Source organism: Acinonyx jubatus, chromosome D2, assembly GCF_027475565.1.
Source record: "Acinonyx jubatus isolate Ajub_Pintada_27869175 chromosome D2, VMU_Ajub_asm_v1.0, whole genome shotgun sequence".
In the NCBI taxonomy this organism is placed as follows: domain Eukaryota; kingdom Metazoa; phylum Chordata; class Mammalia; order Carnivora; family Felidae; genus Acinonyx; species Acinonyx jubatus.
In genome coordinates, this window is record NC_069393.1 from 41,827,528 (window position 1) to 41,841,264 (window position 13,737).

A 13,737-nucleotide genomic window follows, 5' to 3' on the forward strand; every position below is an offset into this window, starting at 1 on the left:
AACAAGGAACCATAGTGGTTAATATGATCAATAGTCCAATTTTTAAGGTTTAGCTATGGCTTTAAAGCTTACAAGATGCTTTTTTCCATTTCATCTAACGAGTAATTTTTTGTGTGTGCTGTATATAAGGTACGATGCTAATAATTAGTTTATTCAACAAAAATGTGAGCCTCTCTTATCTCAGTTATTAGGCTCTTGCAGTAGAAGTAGGGAATTGGGGAAGGAAATACACAGACAAATAAGGATTCCTTCCTCCATTAGCAAGTGCTTATTAAAGGAACTGGTGATATGATATAAAGTGTAGTGAGTTCTATAAGGTTCCAAAGATTGGGAAAGACCAGTTGGAAGAATCAAGGAGCTTGGTGAAGAAGGCCAAGGTTGTAGTTGAAATCATAGAAAGTAAAAGATGCCAGTAGGCAGAGATGATATCATATTTCTTTAACGTCAAAGGGTGTGGAACCTTACCTGATGGAGGAAATTGGAAAATAAGATTATGCCTCTTGCTTCTAGATGGAGATTTGGGCTTTCCAGGTTTCTCCAGTTTCCTCACAGATATTTGTGCTTTCTGACACTGTTACTAAGAAGTTTGGTGATTTCAATAAGTGTAAGAAGTTCCATTTTCTCATCCTCATGGGAGTCTTTATACAACCTCTGTCTTTTTTGACCTTACTGTTCTGAAAACTGGCTATTAATCAGACAAAAATAAATGGTGCAAAACAGTCCCAAGACATTGCTGAGTTAGTTATACTGTAATTTTGGGTGAAATGAAGGTCAGTTTTCTATCATAGCACTCCTAACAAACTTAGGCTTCCTTGTCATCTGTTATTATAGGAATCACCTGGCTTAACACTTTTGTCTTATAGTTATCTAGTTAACAAAAATCAGGGAGATTAAATCACATATTAAAGTTTCCATAATTAACTGGTGGCTGAGATACTACTCTAACTTTAAGCTACTGACTGCTAGTTCAAGGTTCCTTCCCCAAAGGCCTTGAAGGATTGAGAGAGGTTTTGCAGATTGAATGGGAGAAATATCCTTGACAAAAGGAACAGTACAAGTAAAGGTGATGAGGTAGGAAGATACATTTAGGCAGTAGTTAAGTACATGATTTTGGCTACAACACAGTTTTATTTATTTTAAGGAAATAGTTGAAGTTGGTGTTAAAGCCCATTTGAAAATAGAATTCAGGGGCGCCTGGGTGGCGCAGTCGGTTAAGTGTCCGACTTCAGCCAGGTCACGATCTCGCGGTCCGTGAGTTCGAGCCCCGCGTCAGGCTCTGGGCTGATGGCTCGGAGCCTGGAGCCTGTTTCCGATTCTGTGTCTCCCTCTCTCTCTGGCCCTCCCCCGTTCATGCTCTGTCTCTCTCTGTCCCAAAAATAAATAAACGTTGAAAAAAAAAATTTTTTTTAAGAAAATAGAATTCAAATTTTTATCCAGGAATTACTGGAAAAGTAATTTTACTGAGTAGTATTTAGTTAAATACGTAGTTACATATATTTATTTACTTAGTTAAATAATAATTATTAGTTATTAACATTAAATATTGTATTTATTCTCTGATTTTTCTTTTTCTTTCGGACTTAGGATTCATTTGAAATAAATTCTTTTAGAAACCATTTATTATAATAATAAAGATTTTCTTCTCTCTTCTAAAAGTTACACTTGACTCTATGTGTTCTTTTTTTAGAAGGAACCCAACATATTTAAACAAGATGTTGATGATGGGGAGGTACAATGGGATTCTTCTTTGGCAACAATGAGTTTGTTAGGTAGTGATTTGGTGGTATCAAAACATGTTATATTTAAAAATCTCCAAGGTAACATTTTTTTGATCTGGCTAAGCTTATGGAAGATTGCAAGTTATAGTCTGAGTCCTTGGTTCTTCACCATTCTGTGAATATCTTGGGAAATTTAAATACGCTTCTTGACACTGTCTGAGTTAGTTGAGGATCTGAAGCAGAATCTACTTCAGAGATTTGTGCGGGATATGTAAGCATGTCCTCTGAACATTTCCTGGTATCAGAGGAAGAAATCTGGTTGTAGTAGAAAGCAGAGAAGGATGGTAGAGAAGAGAGAGATACTGTGTATAATACAGCCATTTATGAAGTGGAAAGAAACATGAAAAGAAATAGACACTTTGGGAAGAAATGAAGGAAAATAAAGAAGATGGATTTTAGAAATAGGGAGGGAAAGAAAGAGGGAAAAAGAGATAAGAATGAGCTGTACCAGAAGATGGTACCTTCAAAGGAGAGCGGATATGTCTGCTTTTGATGAAATATTCTCATCTGAGGGACAAAATACCCAGATAAAGTGGTGAAACGGGTAATGTGGAAAGAACAACAATGTGGAAGGTATCTAATCACTTACACAAAAGTAGTTGAAGACTAGAAATACTAGTAAAATAGTGATTATGTTAGAAACCAAGATTAATTTTAAATCCCTAAACTTGACAAAAGTTTATTTTTAAAGATAGTAGGACATTATTGTATACAAGTATATTCTTATGAATAGCATATCTTGGGTTGTTCCTATCATAACTATTTACAAAATAGAAAAGATAAAATTGGAGATCTTTATCACAGACCCATCACAAAAGTCATGTCAACCGTTTATAATTTTCAAAGGAAAAGTAGTTTGTCTAGTTCCTAGCAGCATGATATATGTAACTATTAGAGAACTCCACTCCGTCCCTTTTTTTTCTTGCTTGGGAGAGAAGATGAAAAATTAAATGAAAGGAACATTACAACCTAAAGGTTTGTCTTAAGAGGACACTCTCCTAAGTCCTTTTTCTTTTATGCTATGCCTTCCTGATTTGTGAGTGGGCAGCATAATTATTAGTTAATTTTTACGTGAGAATAATGACCTGATTTTATACTTTGGTATGCCATTTTCTCCCAATTGGGTAAGTGTTATATTATTACTCCTATATATTTCTGAAGGGAATTAAAGGATTTGTTTCTTTGTAGAGTTCTTTTATTTATTTATATTCACTAATTGCTTATATATAACGTATGCCACTAGAAGTATTTTAAGTGAAATATACATATACTTTGGTGTTTAAACAAATAATTAGGGGCACCTGGGTGGCTCATTTGGTTGAGCGTCCGACTTCGGCTCAGGTCATGATCTCGCGGTCCGTGAGTTCGAGCCCCGCGTCGGGCTCTGGGCTGATAGCTCGGAGCCTGGAGCCTGTTTCAGATTCTGTGTCTCCCTCTCTCTGACCCTCCCCCGTTCATGCTCTCTCTCTCTGTCTCAAAAATAAATAAACATTAAAAAAAATTTTAAACAAATAATTACAATGTGATCATATAACTATTTTTAAATTGTTAATGTTAGTCATTTTTAGATATTGACCATTGAATATGGCCTGTGTTCCAGTGACCCAAATGCTAACTGGAGCCACCTGTGTAGCTGAGACATCACATTCTAGCTGCATGTATTTATGGCAACACAATAAGAATTCTATTATGTGTATCTTTACACTGATTTTTAAACAGTTACACTATAACTTTCGTGGACACATCTGAAACCATTAACTGAAAAATAGAATTGTTTTTCAAGGCTAAGAACAAATTAAATATGACTATCTTAGCAACTGAGTGACTTATCTAGTTGTAAATTTAAGGGTATCTAAATCTGTGCCCTCCAGTCCCAAATGCCAGAATTATAAAAGGAAGTTTTAAAACTTTGTTTAAAGTATCCACTGATAGAAGCGAAGTTTACCTATACTATAGTTAAAAAAACAAATGATACCACCAAAGTTTTCTACTACTGGGATCCATTTCATTTGTGTGATATAGAATTTTAATTTACTGACTTGTACATCAAGGGTGTAGGCAGGACATAAAGAGATTTTGCTCTTAGAAATTTAATGATAGCAATTAGTGAGAAATGGATGATCCTATTAGGTTTCTCGAAGCAAATGATCAGGGCATCTGGGTGGCTCAGTCAGCTTAGCATCTGATCCCAGCATCATGGGATCGAGCCCCACATTAGGCTCCACACTGAATGTGGAGCCTGCTGAAGATTCTCTCTCTTTGGTCTTCTCTGCCCCTTTCTCCTACTCTCTCTCTCTCTCTCTCTCTCTCTCTCTCTCTCTCTCAAAAAACAAAAAAAAAGCATCTTGATCAAATCAGCCTTTCAGATGAAATTAATCAGGAGAAATTAGCTAGAGATGTAGATTAAGAGCATAGGGGGGAATTGAGTGTATGGACAGAAATCTTTACTGATAAAGCTTTATCTACTAGGAAAGCTCACTGTTGCAGTGCCAAGTGCTACAAATCCTTTGGGAGCAAGTAAGTTTCCTAAGGAAGTTTCCTAAGCTCTCCCAGAAGAGGGAGAAATAAGCAAACTAATCATGAATCAGGAAAAGTTTTATCTCCTCATTGCTAAGATAAAAATCCCCCACACTCTTAACTTCAGGTGGAAAGTCTTGTGTGTTCTCACCTCTGCATTAAGAAAAAGCTGTTTGATGGGAGAGCTACAAGTGTTCTGACAGAATTGGCTCACAGTTCCTTGCCTTATCCCACACAGAGTTCACACAAATGGTTGTTCTGTTTTTTAAGTTTATCTATTTATTTGAGGAGAGAGAGAGAGAGCAAAGGAAGGGACGGAGGGTGAGGAGAGGATCCCAAGCAGGCTTCGTGCTGTCAGTGAGCTAGACATGGGGCTCAATCTCACCAACGGTGAGGTCATGATCTGAGCCAAAATCAAGAGTTGGACGTCCAACCAACTGAGCCACTCATGCGGCCCTCACACAAATGTTTTTATGTGAAGACTTGGTCTCAGTAGGCTTTATCTTGAGAAAAATGAAGTTGCCTCTAAAACCCTGAGTTCAGACACTTCTGTTTTTCAGGGTTTTTTTTTTCCTTATTTTGTTTTTGTTTCTGTTTTTTTATGTCCCACCAATTTTAAAGTGTAATTAGAATATCATGCATATTATTAAACTATTTGTCAGATATCCCAGGCATGTTTTTCTATAAGTAGATTTTATTTTTCCCTTTGGATTGAATATATTCATATGCATACCTACTGCTCTTAGTTTTTATACACAACCATTGTGGTTTCTCTAGCAGAAAGCATCTCATATCTACCATTTCGTCTTAAAAGTCATCAGAAGATTTAAAGTAGATTTCGATGAGCAAAAGGTACTTTCTTGGTTAGAGCTTAGGGAACTTCATGACTTCATGGCATCAACTAAGACAGAATTAGGCACTTGCTGCCTTCTAGATTAGTGCCCCAGTAGAAATGTACTGTGACCCACATTTGTAAATGTCCTAGTATCCAAATTAGAGTGAAAACGGAACAAGCAGATTTAATTTTTTTAAGTTTATTTATTTATTTTGAGAGAGAGAGCACACACATGAGAGGCGTGAGGGTAAGGGCAGAGAGAGGAGAGAGAGACAATCTCAAGCAGACTCCACACTGCCACAGGGATGCTATCAATGCGGGGTTCAATCTCACAAAACTGTGAGATCATGACCTGAGCTGAAATCCAGAGTCATACACCTAACCAACTGAGCCACCCAGGCCCCCTGTGGAATTGATTTTAATAAAACATTTTATTAACCCAAGAGTACTATTTGAGCATGAAAGCAATATAAAGAAGATATTGAGATATGTTACATTCTGATTTTTTATTTTTTACTGGTACTAAGTCTTTGACATTTGGGGAGTATTTTGCATTTAGAGTACATTTCCTTTCAGACCAGCCATAATTCAGTTCTGTGTGGAGGTCATTGGATTGGGCTTTAAACCTGAACTAAGTAGCAGGAATTGACTAAATAAATAAATAAATAAATAAATAAATAGTACATTCCTTCAGCTTTTAAACCATAGAGCCATTTATTCATTCATTCAGTGAACTTTGATTAGTTTGTTCTATATTTCAGTCCCAGTGTGCTAAGGGTTTTGGATGCTAAATCAAAGACATTGCCTGATTCTTAGTTTATGATATTCATGAGCAGATAGCAAAGGACACCTGAGAGGACAGGATAATGAGGCTCTTCTTCCTGGACCAGAGGATAGTGGACATGTGTTCCAGATTTGGGGACTAGACCTTCTGGCTTTCAATTCCATCATACAATTTCCATGACTAACGGCAGACTTCAGTTCAGGAGTGTAGTGTGTTCCAGCACTCACTGCTGGAACAGCTCCATGCATTTGGGAACTTGCTTTGCTTCTGCTGTCTTTTTGCTGAAGATCAGGTGTCTCACCCTTTCCTTACATCTTATAAATGCTAAATCTTCTAAGTTTCTAAGTTAGGTTCTTCTCTACAAGTTCTCTTTTGTTGTGGAAACACTACTAATAGATATAGAATCATGGGGAGCCAGTGCCTACTCTTAGTGCTGCTGCTTAGTGTTGCTCAGATATCTGTTGTTTCTGAAGTTGCCTGATCTCAAGGTTTAGTTAGTCGTGTATTTATTTTATAGCTAATTCAGTTGTTTACTGTTAAAAGGAGTACATAGTCTTTCTTATTTTCATACTCAGGGAAATTACCTTTATAGAGATGAGAATATCTTTAAACATGTTTTCTTTCTCTCCCTACCAATGTAATCAGCATTTTAAATAGTTTTCCTCTGTATTACTCTAAAGTGCATTATGGTTTTATTCTTCTCTTTTTTTTTTTACTTTTTATTTTAAATACTCACAGATTATAAAAAGTTACAAAAATAGTACAGAAAGATCCCTTGTATGGTTCACCCATTATCCCACAATGGTTACACTTTATGTAGTTACAATACAATATCAAACCCAGGAAACTGACATTAGTATTTTTGTAGTTCTATGCCATTTTATTACTGCTTAGATTCCAGCAACAACCACCATATTTAAGATACAGAATTATTGTGCCACTATGAAGTTTTGCCTTGTGCGCTACCTTTTAAGAGTCAGGACCATTCCCTTCCTCTACCATTCCTAACTCCTGGCAGCCACTATCTGTTTTTCCATACCTTTAATTTGGTGATTTCAAGAATTTTATGTAAGTGATATTATATAGTGTGTGACCTTTTGAGATTGGCTTTTTAAAAAATTTTCTAACATATTATTTCATTTTTTGAGAGACAGAGCACGAGTAGGGGAGGGGCAGAGAAAGGGGGAAACACAGAATTCAAAGCAGACTTCAGGCTCTGAGCTGTCAGCACAGAGCCTGATGCAGGGCTTGAACCCATGAAGATCATAAACTGAGCCAAAGTCAGATGCTCCACCAGCTGAGCCACCCAGGCACCCTGAGATTGACTTTTTTCACTCAGCGTAAGGAAATTCATCCAAGAAGTTGTGTATATCAGTAATTTGCTCCTTTTTATTGCCAAGTAGTGTTCCATGATATGGATGTTCTATAGTTTGTTTAACCACTTTATCTATTGAAAGACATCTTGATCATTTCCAGTTTTGGGCTATTACAAATAAAGCTGCTGCGAGTATTTGTGTAGAGGAAATTTTCATTTCTCTGGGATAAATGCCCAGAGTGTGCATTCTGGGTCATATGGTAACTCTGTATTTAGTTCTCAAAGAAACTCCCAAACTGCTTATCAGAACAACTGCTGGAACAGATTCTCATCAACATTGTATGAGAGATACAGTTTCTCTGCATATTTTTTAAAATTTATCTATTTATTTTTGAGAGAGAGACAGTACGAGTGGGGGAGGGGCAGAGAAAGGGAGAGAGAGAATCCCAAGCAGGCTCTGCACTGTCTGTGCAGAGCCCAACATGGGGCTTGAACTCACGAAACTGTGGGATCATGACCTGAGCCAAAATCAAGAGTCAGACACTTAACTGATAGCCTCCCAGGTGCCCCTGGTTTCTCTACATCTTTATTAGTATTTAGCAGTGTTATTTTTTTAATTTTAGCCATTCTGCTAAGTGTCTAGTGATATATCAGTGTGGTTTTAATTTCTATTTCCATAATGGCTAATGGCGCTAATGTCTTTTGTGTATTTAACTTGCCATTTTCTTCTTGAAATACATCTTCATGTCTTCCCATTTTGTAACTCAAGTTTTAATTTTTTTAATGTTGAATTTTGAGAGTTCTTGATATATGATCCAAGTTCTTACATAAGAGTAAAGTATGTGGTTTGCAAGAATTTTCCCCTTATTGGGGAAATCTTCCTCACAGAGTAATTCAAGAGTAAAATATCTTAATTTTGATGAAGTCCAATTTATGAATATTTTTTGTCTTTCATGGATTGTGCTTTTTGTGTTATGCCTAAATGTTTCACCAAGCCCAAGACGTTGAAAAGTTTGTTTCCATCGAAGATGTTTATACTTCTACATTCTGCATTTGAATCTGTGATCCATCTTGACTTAATTTTTATGTAAGATATGAGGTTTAGGTCAAGGTTCATTATTTTCCTTCCAGTATCCAGTTGCTTTGCACCATTTGTTTAAAAAGACTATACTTTCTATGGGGCACCTGGGTGGCTCAGTCAGTTAAGCATCCAACTCTTGATCTCAGCTCAAGTCTTGATCTTGGGGTCCTGAGTTTGAACTTGCATTGAGCTCTGCACTGGGTATGAAGCCTACCTAAAATAAATAAGTACATTCATACATACATACGTACATACATGCATACGACCCTTTCTCTGTTAAATTACTTTTGTGTTTTTGTCAAAAATCAGTCTATATACTTGTGGGGATCTGCTTCTGATTTCTCTGTTCCATTTATCTATGTATCTACCCCTCCACCAATACCTCACTGTCTTGATTGCTGTAACTATATAAAAAGTCTTGAGTGATTCCTCCTACTTTTTCTTTTTCATAATCGTTTATATATTCTAATTTATTTGCTTTTCCACATAATTTTAGAATTAGCGTGTATTTATCTACAAAAATTCTTGCCAGGATTTTGACAGAAAATGCGTTATACTTAAATATAATTTTGGAGTTAACATCTTTAATATATGTTGAGTCTTCCCATCCATGAATAAGGTATAGCTCTCCATTAATTTAAATCATTTTTTATTTCTTTAACCAACATTTTCTAGTTTTTAGAATACAAGTTCATCATATGCTTAGATTTATTATGTATTTCATCAATTTGAGTTATTATAAATGGCATTGTCTTTTAAATTTAAGTTTCATGTGTTCATTGCTGGTATTTAGAAATACAATTGATTTTTGTATATGGATCTTGTATCCTATGAACTTATTAAACCCACAAGTTCTGGGAGTTTTTCCTGTAGATCTGGATTTTCTACATGGACTATCCTGTCATCTGCAAATATGAACAGCGTTTTTACTTTTTGATCTATATATCTTTTCTTTGCTTGCATTATGCCACTGGTTAGAACTTCCAGTAGTAAGTTGAATAAGAATTATGAAGGTGGGCATTCTTGCCATGTTCCTGATTTACGGGGAAAAGCATTCAGTCTTTCACCGTTAAATGAATGTTAGCTATAGATATTTGAAAGATGCTAGTTGAGGAACTTCCTTTCTATTCTTCGTTTGCTGAGAGTTTTCATCATGAATGTGTGTTGATTTTGTTAAATGCTTTTGCTATACTAATATATACGAACATATGTTTTGTTGTTTTGTTTTGTTTTTTGCTTTAGCCTACTGATTGCATTCATTGTTTTTGAATCAATCTTGTGGACCTAAACCCCATTTAGTCATGGTATATAATTCTTTTATGTATTTCTGAATTATTCACTGGTATTAAGGATTGTTTACATTTATATTTGTGAGGAGTAATTGTTGTTTTGGGGTGGGGGTGTACTATCTTTGTCTGGCTTTGTTTTAGGGTAATTCTAGCCTCATAAATGAGTGGGAAAGTATTTTTTCCTCTAGTTCTGTTTTCTGGAAGAGATTGTGTAGAATTGGTATTAATTGTTTAAACACTTAGTGGAATTCTCCAGTGAACCACCTAGGCCTGGAGATTTCTTTTGCGGGGGGGCAGGGTTTAAGTTTATTTATTATTTATTTTGAGAGAGAGAGAGAGAGAAAGAGCATGAGCCGGGAAGGGGCAGAGAGGGAGAGAGAGAATCCCAAGCAGGCTCGATATCACAAGCTGTCAGATCATGACCTAAGGTGAGATCAAGAGTCGAACAAACGCTCAACTGACTGAGCCACCCAGGTGCCCCTGGGGGAGTTTTTTAATTGTTATAGACCTATTCAAGTGATTTCTTTCAACTCAGATGAGTTTTCATAGTTTGTGGTTTTGATGAATTCATCCATATCTTCTTTTGTCAAATTTATGACTATAAAGTTGTTCATAGTATTGTCTTGCCGTCTTTTTAATGGCTGGAGGATCTGTATTGATACCCTGTTTCATTCCTAATTTTGTTAATTTAAGTCTTCTCTTTGATATTCTTTATCATTTGCAGTGATCTGTCAATTTTGTTGAACTTTTCAAAGAACCAACTTTTTATCTCTTTGATTACCTCTGCTTTTCTGTGTTCAGTTTCAGTAGTTTCTGCTCTTCATTGTATCCTTCTTTCTATTCATTTTTTTCTTTTTTTTTTTTAACGTTTATTTATTTTTGAGACAGAGAGAGACAGAGCATGAACGGGGGAGGGGCAGAAAGAGAGGGAAACACAGAATCCGAAGCAGGCTCCAGGCTCTGAGCCATTAGCCCAGAGCCCCACGCGGGGCTCGAACTCATGGACCGCGAGATCGTGACTGGAGCTGAAGTCGGACGCTTAACCGACTGAGCCGCCCAGGCGCCCCCTTCTTTCTACTCATTTTTGGTTTATTTTGGGGTTTTTTTTCCCCAAGTTTCTTAAGGTGCAGTTCAGCTCGTTGATTTGTGGGTTTTTTTTTCTTTTTTCTGTCACTACTTTAGCTGTGTTCCACAACTTTCAGTATGTGTTTCTTTTGTATTCAGTGTGTGTGCATGTGCGCACGCATGTGTGTTTAATTTCCTTTGAGATTTCTTTAATCCATGAATTGTTGAGTAACCAAGTGTTCGGAAATTTTTCTGTCATTATTCTGTTTTGGATTTCTAATTTGATTCCATGGTGGTCAAAAACACATTCTGGAGGCGCCTGGGTGACTCAATCAGTTAAGCATCTGACTCTTGATTTCAGCTTAGGTCACGATCCCAGGGTGGTGGGATTGAGCCCCACGTTGGGCTCCATGCTGAGCATGGAGCCTGCTTAGGATTCTCTCCTCCCTCTCTTTCTGCCCCTTCTCCATTTTTTCTCTGTCTCTCAGTCTTTCTCTCTCTGTCTCTCTGAAAATGAGTATATAAACTTTGAAAAACAAAGAACTTCATTCCTTTAAAACACACACACATTCTGTGTGGGACACCTGGGTTGATCAGTCACTTAAGCATCTGACTCTTGATTTCAGCTCAGGTCATGATCTCATGGTTCATGGGTTCGAGCTCCATGACAGGTTCTGTGCTGGCACTGATAGCATGGAGCCTGCTTGAGATTCTCTCTCTCTCTCTCTCTCTCTCTCTCTCTCTCTCTCTCTCTGCTCCTCCTCCACTCACTTTCATGCTCTTTCTCTCTAAATAAATATATTAATAAACTTTTTTTTTAAATGTCCCCTTTATATTAAAAAAACACCTTTTGTGCAGTTTTTCTTTTAGTTGTCGTGGTTTGTTTTATCGCCTAGACTGGTAAAGGTGGTAAGTGATCTATGGACTCTTAAAAAGAATGCATATTTTGCTGTTGCTGGATGGAGTATTCTATAAACATTGATTAGATCCTGATTGTTGATGATGTCCTTGAGTCCTTGGTATCACTGTTGATTTTATTGTCTAGTTGTTTTATCAATTATTAAAAGAGGGGTGTTAGATTCTCCAGCTGTAATTGTGGATTTGGCCATTCAGTTCTGTCAGTTTTTGTTTCGTGTGTTACACAGTTCTGTAGTTTGGTGCATATACATTTAGGATCACTATGTCTTTTTGGTAGATTGACCCTTTTATCATTTTGTAAGGTAATTTTTTATGCCTGGAAGTTTTCTCTGAATCTTCCTTTATTTGATATTAATATAGCCACTCTTGCTTTTTCTGTGAACATCTCTTAATGAAGCTATGATTGACACCAAGGAAAGTAAGAAAGCTATTATTACTCTCAAGATGCTTATATTTAATAGAAGAATAATAGAAATATTCAAATCAATATAATGAAAAGCAGAAGAAAAATTCCCTGAGACAAGTACCACCAAATGATGTGGGTGTTTATAAACAAGAGTGATCATAGTTAATCTAGGTAGAATCCGGAAAAGCTTCTAGAGAATGGGTTTGAAATGGGCTCGGAAGGCTGGATAGGAATTGGGCAGATGGAGGTGGAAAAGTGGAAAAGTGAAGTAAGTAAAATGAGTAATATTTTTTGCTTTCTAGTCATAAACTCAAATGACAACTGTTCAAACAGTTTATTAAATGGGTGCCCCTTGGCAGTAGCAGGCAGAGCTATTTATGTGTTTATTTCACAAGGTTGTCTCTCTTTCCCTCTCATGCTCAAACCTGTCCCACGGATGATGGTTTGTTTCTCTTGGGTGAGTGAAGATGGGTGTCATCAGTTTTATTTCTAAGATTCTTAGGTGCTTGTAATATGCATTCAGGCCTAATATTATAGCTTCATCTCTAGGTAAATACAGTAACTTCATTTAATGCAGTTTAAATCCATAAATAGTTATTAAGAGCCTGCTGTGTGCCAGGTAAAGAAGGTAGGACATTTAACATCCTTTAAAACTCCTGCCAGGTTTGGGGTGCCGGGGTGGCTCAGTCATTTAAGCTTCTGACTTGGGCTTAGTTCATGATCTCATGGTCCATGGATCAAGCCCCTCATGGGGCACTGTACTGTCATAACAGCTAAGAGCCTGGAGCTTACTTTGGATTCTGTGTCTCCCTCTCTCTGTGCCTTTCCCTGGCTCATGCTCTGTCTGTCTCTCTCTCTCAAAAAATAAAGAAACATTAAAAAATGAAAAACAAAAAACCAAAAAACTCCTGTCAGATTTTTAGGTATCATGACAGATACTTACACTAAAAGTATTTCAAAGAAATAATGAATTATCATGAGAGACCATTTGATACAAAGTTGTTTCAAATGCCATATATGTAGAATTATACAATTAAAGGATAAAAATGACTGGAGTAGGGATTAGGACAGGTATGTGAGTAACTGATAAGAACTAAAAGTGAGAAGTTTCTTAGAGATAAACTATTCTGTCTTAGTCTGCTTGGGAAGCTATAACAGAATACCATAGATTGGGTGGCTTATAAACAATAGAAATCCATCTCCCATGGATTTGGGGGCTGAGAGGCCGAGGATCAAAGACACTGGCAGATTCAGTTTCTGGTGAGGGCCTTCATAATAGACAGTCATCTCATCATGTCTTCTCATGGTAGATGGGATTAGGGAGCTTTCTGTGTTGTTGTTGCTGCTGCTGTTGTTTTTTTTAATAAGGGCACTAATTCCATTCATGAGGGTTCCACCCCCATGCCTTAGTCACCTCCCAAAGTCACTACCTCCAAATACCGTCACACTGGGGAAATACATCTCACCATCAAATTTTGGGGGAACAATTCATTCTATAGCACATTCCAGTCTTTCATCTTACAAATGATGAAACTGAGGCTCAGAAAAATCAGTGACTTTTTCAAGGTTGCAGGACTTATGGAAGATCCAAAGAAAAACACAGTTCCCCTGGCTCCCAGTTAGTACTATATTCACAGAACTCCAGAGAGAATTTATTTCTTTGAAAAGGAATCCCTGACTGCTAGTTTAGCTTATATACAAAATCCCTATCTGAAAGTGTCTTTACCCAGAGCAGTGGCTGGCCTTGGT

At 36.9% G+C, this 13,737-nt stretch overlaps 1 protein-coding gene across 8 annotated transcripts in view; it reads left to right on the forward strand.

Annotated features, from left to right (window-relative positions):
- CCSER2 (coiled-coil serine rich protein 2) overlaps positions 1 to 13,737 on the forward strand; it is a 194,025-nt gene that overhangs the window by 160,915 nt on the left and 19,373 nt on the right. The window lies entirely within an intron of this gene.